Below are 10,834 nucleotides of genomic sequence, written 5' to 3' on the forward strand. Positions count from 1 at the left end.
GTCTTGTTCCTGATCTTAGAGGGAAGGCTTTCAGTCTCTCACCATTGAGTACTATGCTGGCTGTGGGTTTTTCATATATGCTCTTTATCATGTTGAGGAAGTTTCCTTCAATTCCTACCTTTTGAAGTGTTTTTATCAAAAAGGGATGTTGGATTTTGTCAAATGCTTTTTCAGCATCTATCGAGATGATCAATTGATTTTTCCCTTTCGAGTTTTTAATGTGTTGTAATACATTGATTGTTTTTCTTATGTTGAACCATCCTTGCATGCCTGGAATGAACCCCACTTGGTCATGGTGTATGATTTTTTTAATGTGTCTTTGGATTCGATTTGCAAGTATTTTGTTGAGGATTTTTGCATCTATATTCATTAGGGAGATTGGCCGGTAGTTTTCCTTTTTTGTAGCATCTTTGCCTGGTTTTGGTATTAGATTGATGTTAGCTTCATAAAATGAGTTAGGTAGTGTTCCATTTTTTTCAATGTTTTGAAAGAGTTTGAGTAAGATTGGTGTCAGTTCTTTCTGGAAAGTTTGGTAGAATTCCCCTGTGAAGCCATCTGGCCCTGGGCATTTATTTGTGGGAAGATTTTTGATGACTGATTGGATCTCTTTGCTTGTGATGGGTTGGTTGAGGTCTTCTATTTCTTCTCTGGTCAGTCTAGGTTGTTCATATGTTTCCAGGAAATTGTCCATTTCTTCTACATTATCCAGTTTGTTGCCATACAGTTGTTCATAATATCCTCTTATAATTTTTTTAATTTCTTCAGGATCTGCAGTTATGTCACCTTTTTCATTCATTATTTTGTTTATATGGGTCTTCTCTCTTTTTGATTTTGTCAGTCTAGCTAGGGGCTTGTCAATCTTGTTGATCTTCTCAAAGAACCAACTTTTGGTGATATTTATCCTTTCTATTGTTTTTTTGTTCTCTATGTCATTTATTTCTGCTTTAATCCTTGTTATTTCTTTTCTTGTACTTGGTTTAGGATTGGTTTGCTGTTCATTTTCTAGCTTCTTCAGTTGATCCATTAGTTCTTTGATTTTGGCTCTTTCTTCCTTTTTAATATATGCGTTTAGTGCTATAAATTTCCCCCTTAGCACTGCTTTTGCTGCATCCCATAGGTTTTGGTATGTTGTGTTCTCATTTTCATTCGTCTCTATATATTTAGCAATTTCTCTTGCTATTTCTTCTTTAACCCACTGATTGTTTAGGAGTGTGTTGTTTAACCTCCAGGTATTTGTGAATTTTCTAAGTCTCTGATGGTTATTGACTTCTAATTGTATTCCATTGTGGTCAGAGAATGTGCTTTGAATAATTTCAATCTTTTTAAATTTATTGAGGCTTGTTTTATGTCCCAGCATATGATCTATTCTGGAGAAAGTTCCGTGAGCACTAGAAAAGTATGTGTATCCTGGTGATTTGGGATGTAATGTCCTGTAGATGTCTGTTAAATCTAATTCATTTATCAGATTGTTTAGGTTTTCAATTTCCTTATTGGTCTTCTGTCTGGTTGATCTATCTATAGGAGAGAGTGATGTGTTGAAGTCTCCCACAATTATTGTGGAAACATCAATTGCTTCCTTTAGTTTTGCCAGTGTTTCTTTCATGTATTTTGTGGCACCTTGATTGGGTGCATAGACATTTACGATTGTTATTTCTTCTTGCTGAATTGCCCCTTTTATTAGTATGTAGTGGCCTTCTTTGTCTCTCAAAACATCCCTGCATTTGAAGTCTATTTTATCTGAGATTAATATTGCTACACCTGCTTTCTTTTGGCTGTAGCTTGCATGAAATATTTTTTTCCATCCTTTCACTTTCAGTTTCTTTGTGTCCCTGTGTCTAAGATGAGTCTCTTGTATGCAACATATTGATGGTTCATTTTTTTTGATCCATTCTGCGAATCTATATCTTTTAATTGGGGAGTTTAATCCATTTACATTCAACGTTAAAACCGTGAAGGCATTTCTTGAATCGGCCGTCTTATCCTTTGGATTATGTTTGCCATATTTTTCCCTCTCTCTATTAATATCCTTTATTGTACCCATACCGAATCTCTTTAGTACTGAACCTTTCTCCAAGTCTCTCTGTCCTGTCTTTGTTTCTCTGTCTGTAGGGCTCCCTTTAGTATCTCCAGTAGGGCAGGTCTCTTGTTAGCAAATTCTCTCAGCATTTCTTTGTCTGTGAAAAATTTAAGCTCTCCCTCAAATTTGAAGGAGAGCTTTGCTGGATAAAGTATTCTTGGCTGGAAATTCCTCTCACTCAGAATTTTAAATATATCGTGCCACTGCCTTCTTGCCTCCATGGTGGCTGCTGAGTAGTCACTACTTAGTCTTATGCTGTTTCCTTTGTATGTGGTGAATTGCTTTTCTCTTGCTGCTTTCAGAACTTGCTCCTTCTCTTCTATGTTTGACAGTGTGATCAGTATATGTCTCGGAGTGGGTTTTTTTGGATTTATTCTATTTGGAGTTCGCTGAGCATTTATGATTTGTGTATTTATGTTGTTTAGAAGATTTGGGAAGTTTTCCCCAACAATTTCTTTGAATACTCTTCCTAGACCTTTACCCTTTTCTTCCCCTTCTGGGACACCAATGAGTCTTATATTCGGACGTTTCATATTATCTATCATATCCCTGAGGTCCATTTCGAGTTTTTCAATTTTTTTCCCCATTCTTTCTTTTATGCTTTCATTTTCCATTCTGTCATCTTCCAGGTCACTGATTCGTTGTTCAACTTCCTCTAGTCTTGTACTATGAGTGTCCAGAATCTTTTTAATTTGGTCAACAGTTTCTTTAATTTCCATAAGATCATCCATTTTTTTATTTAGTCTTGCAATGTCTTCTTTATGCTCTTCTAGGGTCTTCTTGATTTCCTTCATATCCCGTACTATGGTCTCATTGTTCATCTTTAGTTCTTTGAGTAGCTGCTCTAGGTGCTGTGTCTCTTCTGGTCTTTTGATTTGGGTGCTTGGGCTTGGGTTATCCATATCGTCTGGTTTTTTCATATGCTTTATAATTTTCTGTTGTTTTTGGCCTCGTGGCATTTGCTGAACTTGATAGGGTTCTTTTAGGGTTTGTAGACCAGTTGAAGTCCTTATCTCTAATTTATCAGATCTACAGCTTCGTGGAGTAGACTTTCTCTAACTAACCAGCAGGTGGCGGCCACGAGCCACCTGTTCTCCACAAGCCAGATCTCCCCTGCTTAGCCTTCTTGGTGAGTGGGGGAGTGAGTCTTGTGGGGCCCAATTGGTGTACCAAGCTTGCGTGTGTAGTTGGTGTTGCCTGCCCTGTATGTGGGGCGTGTTTCTGGGCAGTCGGGGAGGGGGGGTGGCCCTAGCAATCAAATCTCCCTGATGATCCTAGAGTTTTAAAGCTGCTGCAATAGTCTAATCCTTCAGTTCAGTCCTGCCACAGTTTGTCTCTGCCACTGACCCACAAGTCTTTGGTATTGGTGTATGGCTCCTAAGACTTGCAAGTGGGCCCCTCTTCCAGGCTGTGCACCCCGGGTCCTCTGTTGAGGGATGACTGTGCTATGTCACAGGTGAGTGCCATCCCCCCAGGGCAGTTCTGGGCTGCTGGGCTGTGTAGGGAGGCTCCCAGTCTGCTCAAATGATGGCTGAATGGGGCTTTGTTAATTCACACTGCTCCACCTTCCCAGCTCTGGGACATTCAGCTGAGGTTGCAGGAAAGGCTAATGTCCACGCCCAGTTTTGTGGTGTGTGCCTGTTATTTGAAGCACTTTCGTCACACTGGGTTGTCTGGGGCAGCTCTGGGCTATGGGGCTGGCGATGGGCAGGAGTGTTTCCTGTCCACCAGGATGGTGGCTGTGAGCGGACACCCCCCTTTTCTTGGGAAGTTGTGTTGTTTAGTGAATTTTCTCAGCCACTGGATTATTGCCTTTTGTCTCAGAGCTCTCTTAGTTCTGCTCTTGACTTGCCGTGCCCAGATTGCAATTCTTTGAAGCTTTCTGTATTGAGCTTCTTAGAGTAATTGTTTTAGAAAAAGCAAAAAGGATTTAAAAAAAAAAAAAAAAAAAAAAAAAAAAACGGCCCTCCTCAGAGATCTAATGGGTTATTGAAATGCTAATAGACAAAGCAACCAGGGCCATTAAGGAAAGGTGCACAGGGCAGAGAGATCAGCTTTGCTTCGGGATTTGCATATGCGCCTCAAGGCCTGAGCTCCGCCCTTCCCCCCTCTGCGTTCACCAGAACTCCAAAAATCCTCCGCTTTTATTTTGGAGTTTTTCGTGTTGTTTTTTTTCTATGCCTGTCTCCTCTCTGCTGGGCTGTCTGCTCTCAGAGTCTCTGGTGTCTGGTCTCAGTCTATCTATGATTGGAGTTTGAATCAGTAGAATGAGTTTCCGATAAGAGCAGCCACTGCAATTCTCCCTTCTCCTCCCCGGAGCTGACAGCCCCTCCTCCCACGGGACTGAGCCTGGCAGGGAGGGGCGCGGGTCCCCTGGCCGCAAAAACTTACAGATTTCGCTGATCTCAGCAGTTCCACGTTTTCATGAGTGTTGTATGAAGTATGCCCAACGTCAGATTGCTCTGTGGTGTCCAGTCCACGCAGTTCCTGGTTTTTTACCTACTTTCCTGGAGGAGTAGCTAAAACTTACAGCTCACCAGTCTGCCATCTTGCCCCGCCTCCCTATATTTGATTTTGATGGGATTTTGTACTTAACTTTTGTTACTGAAATGGTTTAAGTTTTTGTGATATTGTGATGAAATGAATGTATTTTGTATTTGGAAAGATAATGTCATTTTGGGGTCCAGGGGGTGGAATGTGCCGGTTTGAATGTATTGTGTCCCCCAAATGCCATTATCTTTGTGGTCTTGTGGGACAGATGTTTTGGTGCTGGTTAGATTTGCTTGGAATGTGCCCCACCCAGCTGTGGGTGGTGACTTCGGTGGGATACTCCTATGGAGGTGTGACCCCACCCATTCAGGGTGGGCCTTGATCAGTGGAGCCATATAAATGTGCTGGCTCAAAGAGACTGAACAGAGTGCAGCTGTGAGTGACGTTTTGAAGAAGAGCAAGCTTGCTAGAGAGGAACGTCCTGGGAGAAAGCCATTTTGAAACCAGAACTTTGGAGCAGATGCCAGCCACGTGCCTTCCCAGATAACAGAGGTTTTCCGGAGGCCATTGGCCATCCTCCAGTGAAGGTACCCGATTGCTGATGTTACCTTGGACACTTTATGGCCTTAAGACTGTAACTGTATAGCCAAATAAACCCCCTTTTTATAAAAGCCAGTCCATCTCTGGTGTTTTGCATTCTGCAGCATTAGCAGACTAAAACACCTTGATTCTTGAAGATACTTATATAACTATGTAGCTTACATTGTGTGACGTTGTGATTGTGAACACTTTGTGGCTCACACTCCCTTTATCCAGGGTATGGATGGATAAGTAGAAAAATGGGGACAAAAACTAAATGAAAAATAGGGTGGGATGGGGGAGATGGAATGATTTGGGTGTTCTTTTTTACTTTTATTTTTTATTCTTATTTTTATTCTTTTTGGAGTAATGAAAATGTTCAAAAATTTATTGTGGTGATGAATGTACAACTATATGATGGTACTGTGAACAGTTGATTGTATACCACGGATGACTGTATGGTATGCGAATATATCTCAATAAAACTGAATTTTAAAAAATGGTCCTAAATATGCTCAAGGAGTTAAAGGAAAACATGGGCAAAGAACTAAGGAAATTAGAAAAACAATAGATGAACACAAAGAGTATATTGATAGATAGAAATTTTGAAAAGGAGCCAAATAGAGCTGAAGACCACAGTAACATAAATTAAAAATTCCCTAGAGCGCTTCAACAGCACATTGGAGCTGGCAAAAGAAACAAACAGTGAACGTGAAGATAAGACCATTGAAATCATTTGGTCTGAGGATCAGAGGTAAGAAAAAATGAAGAAAAGTAAGCAGAGCCTGAGGAACCTGTGGGATACCATCAAGTGTACCAATACACACATTGCGGGAGCTCCAGAAGGAGAAGAAAGAGAGAAAGGGGCAGAAAAAATATTCAAAGAAATAATGACTGAAAACTCCCCAATTTAACAAAAGACATGAATATACACATCCAAGACATTCAATTTACTCCAAACAGGATAAATCCAAATAGAACGACACTGTGGCATTGTTATAATCAAACTATCAAATGTCAAAAATAGAGAATTCTGAAAGCCAAAAAAGAGAAGCACAATGTCACATACAAAGGAGCCTCAATAAGATTAAGTGCCACTTTCTCACTGGAAACCATGGAGGAAAGAAGGAAGTGGGATGACATATTGTGCCGGTATGAATGTATTATGTCCCCCAAAAGGCCATCATCTTTGATGTAATCTTGTGTGGGCAGATGTATCAGTGTTGATTAGATTGTAATTCTCTGAGTGTCTCCATGGAGATGTGACCCATTCAACTGTGGGTGATGACTCTGATTGGAGAGTTTCCATGGAGGTGTGGCCACGCCCATTCAGCATGGGCCTTGATTAGTTTACTAGAGCACTATATAAGCTCAGACAGAAGGAGTGAGCTTGCTACAGCCAAGAGGGACTATTTGAAGAATGCACAAAAGCTGAGAGAGTCTGAAGACGGCTGTTGAAAGCAGACTCTTGCTCCGGAGAAGCTAAGAGAGGACAAACACCCCAAGAGCAACTGAGAGTGATATTTTGAAGAGGAGCTGCGGCCTAGAAAGGAACGTCCTTGGAGAAAGCCATTCTGAAACCTGAACTTAGAGCAGACGCCAGCCACGTGCCTTCCCAGGTAATAGGTTTTCCGGATGCCATTGGCCATCCTCTAGTGAAGGTACCCAATTGTTGATGCATTATCTCGGACACTTTATGGCCTTAAGACTGTAACTGTGTAACCAAATATACCCCCTTTATAAAAGCCAATCCATTTCTGGTGTTTTACATTCCAGCAGCATTAGCAAACTAGAACACATATTTAAAGTACTCAAAGCAAAAAGCTGCTAACGAAGAATTCTATATCTAGCAAAACCATCTTTCAAAAATGAGAGAGAGATTAAGACATCCCAGATAAACAAAAGCTGAGGGAGTCTGATACTCTACAAGAGATGTTAAAGAAAATTCTCCAGGTTGAAAAGAAAGGACAATATACAATAGATTGATGCTGCATTAAAATGAAGCTGCATGAAGAAATAAAGCTCTCCAGTGAAGGTAACAACATGGATAAAAATAAATTCCAGTACTACTGTATTTGTGGTTACTAATTCCACCATTTACTTCCTACAGGATCTAAAAGGCAAATGCATAAAATGTAACCAGAAATCAGCAGTTTTAGATTCATAATGTATAAACATGTAATTTTGACAAGAATTTTGTCATGAATTTTGACAAGGTGGGGGGATGGTGGGGTATAAGAACACAGTTTGTGTATACTATTGACCATAAGTTGATATCAAAGCAAACGAGACTGTTATCAATTTAGGAGGTTAAAACCCCATAGTAAGTACAAAGAAAATATTAGAGAATACGTAATCGCATAGAGACAGAAAGTAGAGTACAGGTTGCCAGGAGAGAGGAGCAGGGGTAATGGGGAGTTAATGCATAATGGGTCCAGGGTTTCTATTTGGGGAGATGGGAAAGTTTTAGTAATGGAATGTGGAGAGGGTATTCCAACATAGTGAATGTTATTAACTTCACTGAATGGTGAGTGGTTGGGATGGGAAAGTTTATACTATGTATACGTTCCCACAAGTGAAAAAAGAAAGAGCAACTAAATAGACAATGACAATTAAATGCAATACATGATCCTGGATGAGATCTAACAAGGAAAGAGAGAAGGCTCAAAAGGACACTGACGGGCCATATGAAAAAACTGGAAGATAGACAGTAAGATTTATATCAATGTTAAATTTCTTGAACTTGATAACTGCACTTAAAATGGTAACATACGTGAATATCCTTGTTCTTGGGAAGATATACACAGCAGTATTAAGTATTCAAGGAGCCTGATATATTCAGAAAACGGATTGATAGAATGATATAACAAATGTGGCAAAATGTTAAAACTGGTGGATCTGGGTATCAGGGGGTATAGGGGTATGCTGGAGTTCTCTGAATGGGTTTTGTATTATTTTTTTAACTGTCCTGTAAATTTGAAAGTATGACAAAATAGAAGTTAGAAAAAAAAGACATGTAAAGTTATTTTAGTGTACAGCTGTTGTTTTTGCCTGTCCAGCAACCATTTTTCTGTCTCCAGAAAATAACACCTAAATCTTTCTTTAGAAATATCTGTCACCCACCCTTAAATCCATGTGGTTTGAAACTAGATCCCTTAATTCCTAATCCAGGATGGACGTAAGATCCAGGTCTTGCCAAAAAAAGTGTTCCATCACCCTGGGCACAGATTGCATGTAGGATGGGCAATGACCCAAGACAGGCTAAATAAGACTCCCATACAGTAGTTTGCTGGGACAGTAGAGAATGGGAACTTCTCTTTCTTCTGGGGTTTCTAAGGTTGTAGAATGTAAGCCTAGTGCTATTAGTGCCATCTTTCCCAGAGTCTGAATCAAGGTCTTAACTACTATTTCATCTGATTCCCAAATATGCTAGGGGAACCAGTGGTCATCTGGTGGTAGAGGACAAGAGAAATTGAGATTTTGATTTTCAATATTATATTTTCTATGTTTCCATTTTTCAGAAATAAGCATCTACTACTTTTACAAAAGGAAAAATAAAACATTTTAAAACATCCCCTTGTTTTCTTCTTAAATATGGCCAGACATTAAAATTATATGTCTTAAAAGCATTAATGATTTTCTCATAATTTACCAAAGCAAAAAGAATATCTGTCTTAACAGGATGAACTTTTTCCCTTGGTACAAAATAAAGTTGCTTTCATTTGAGTACGGAAAAGAGTTGTGAGTAAACTTTTTTTCAAAATCGGTTCTCATTAAAAAAGAAATGCATTAAACAATTCTACTCTATACAGAAACAAAAAAAGGCAAAGGTTCAAGCAAGTGCTACAGCTACTGTACAATAATATAAGATCTGAAGGTGTCAGTTAAATCTTTCAGTTATAATTATTTGACATAATATTTTATTATGGGAGAAATTACGAAGTATTGTTTTTTCCCTCAAATTTTGGAAATTCAGTCTCCAGATGTACCCCCTGAGGATGGTAGAAGTCTATACTAAATACAGTAAATGCTCAATAGAGTATAAAGGAAGTTAGAAATACATGCTTCTGTTTCTTGCTTTTATTGGCTTTTATTAGTTTCTATCACTCTTCCCCTTTCCCTCCAAGCACACAACACACTCTTGAATATTTGCTTTTGGTCAGTGTTACTTTATGTTTTATAACACTCAGGAAGGACATTTAGAAAGTGTCCATGACACTTCATGAACGTAATTAGGTGGCCAGAGTGATGTTCTCAAGTGGAAAATATGGTCAGGGACCTGTCAAGGGTGGGGACAAAGAGTAAACTGGAGTCAAGCCACCTCCTCATAGACAAGTAGCAGTAGGTTGTAAAACGTTTTTAGGTTAAGGCAATACTGAACAAGCTCATTACCTGCCTCATCCACACCAGAAAGACAGCGGATTGGTCATCCTGGCAAACACCTAAGTCTCAAGATGCTGACATTTTATTAATCGGTGAAACCTGAACTCTCTTATCAACACCAAACTTGTTTCACCTTATTTGCAAACTCTTTTCTTATACTGCTAGATCACTTCCACATAACTTTACTATAAACAAAGGTATTTCTCCAAGAAGCTATCCAACAAAAGTGTGATAGAAACATCTATTTACAAAAGAACAGGAAGAAAATGAGTCTTTCCAGGTACTACAGAAAGAATAAAACACTTCAGTCCGTTAGCTATAAAATTTTTATTCTGCTTACATTTACTAAAACCTACTTTATCTTTTAGGCACTAAAAGGTGAAGACACCATATGCGATAAGATTATAGAGGTGGCGACTTAGAGAACTGCCCATTTTAAACTCTTCTTCCAATATGCACATGAGTCAATAAAACATAATTCATTCTCGAAACATCGTCTGGGGGCCAGGATGGGATGGCGAGAAGGAAACTTGAGGGGGGAGGGAGGATAAGAACCGGAAGGCGCTAGAAAGGATAAAAACTGAACAGTCCAAGAAGCCTGCCTGCACTTTGTATTGCTCCTTCGGATACCCACTGATTATCCACCTCTCTTTTCGTTTCAGTGATCAATATTCCTCCCATCAGAGTTCCAACTGTAAACTCTCTCACTCACTTCCAACCCCCTCCACAGACACCCACAGCGGGGGGGGGGGGGAGGAGGGAGTGGTGGTGTGTGTCCCCAAGTACTGAGTCCCAAGGGGGCCAGTCAGGGGATGCCTGTGTCTCCTGGTCACCCGCAAGGAGACGGACGTCGGCGTCTAAGAGAAACCTGCGGCTGGGAACGCGGCACTGGAGCAGTTCTCCCTGGACATGGAGAAGGGACAGGATGAGGTGAAGAAAAGTGGAGGACGCGAAGCAGGTGGGACTGATTACTCCTCTCAGCCCCCGAGCTGGGCGCATCAGGGAGAGACTGTATCCCGCCGGACCTGAGAAATCGCCGGATCACCAAAACAGACAAACGGCCGGCAACGGAGCTCAGATCTCTGAAGCTGTTTCCCCCACCCCCTCTCTTTCCCTAAACGGCTGTCTCCTCCCACCCTTCAGACTCCAAGACTCACCCGTCCAACGCTCGAGCGCCAGTAGCTTCCTACTCAGAGGATCCCAGCTCTGACAACCACAGAGAGTCACCAACCGCAGAGACAAGCCACTACCGCCACCGCCCACCCTCACGTGACTCTCCTAGTCGCTGGGCCTGTCGGGATCGTG

General features: G+C 40.6%; 1 protein-coding gene across 2 annotated transcripts in view; it reads right to left on the reverse strand.

Moving 5' to 3' along the window:
• MICU1 (mitochondrial calcium uptake 1) overlaps positions 1 to 10,794 on the reverse strand; it is a 280,725-nt gene extending 269,931 nt beyond the window's left edge. For both annotated transcript variants that reach the window (XM_037804432.1, XM_037804431.1), the window contains exon 1: positions 10,687 to 10,794. The gene's annotated coding sequence lies outside the window, so the exon portion shown is untranslated. The remainder of the gene's footprint in view (positions 1 to 10,686) is intronic.
• Positions 10,795 to 10,834: the final 40 nt, after the last annotated feature.

The sequence above is a fragment of the Choloepus didactylus genome, chromosome 15, assembly GCF_015220235.1.
Source record: "Choloepus didactylus isolate mChoDid1 chromosome 15, mChoDid1.pri, whole genome shotgun sequence".
In the NCBI taxonomy this organism is placed as follows: Eukaryota; Metazoa; Chordata; class Mammalia; order Pilosa; family Megalonychidae; genus Choloepus; species Choloepus didactylus.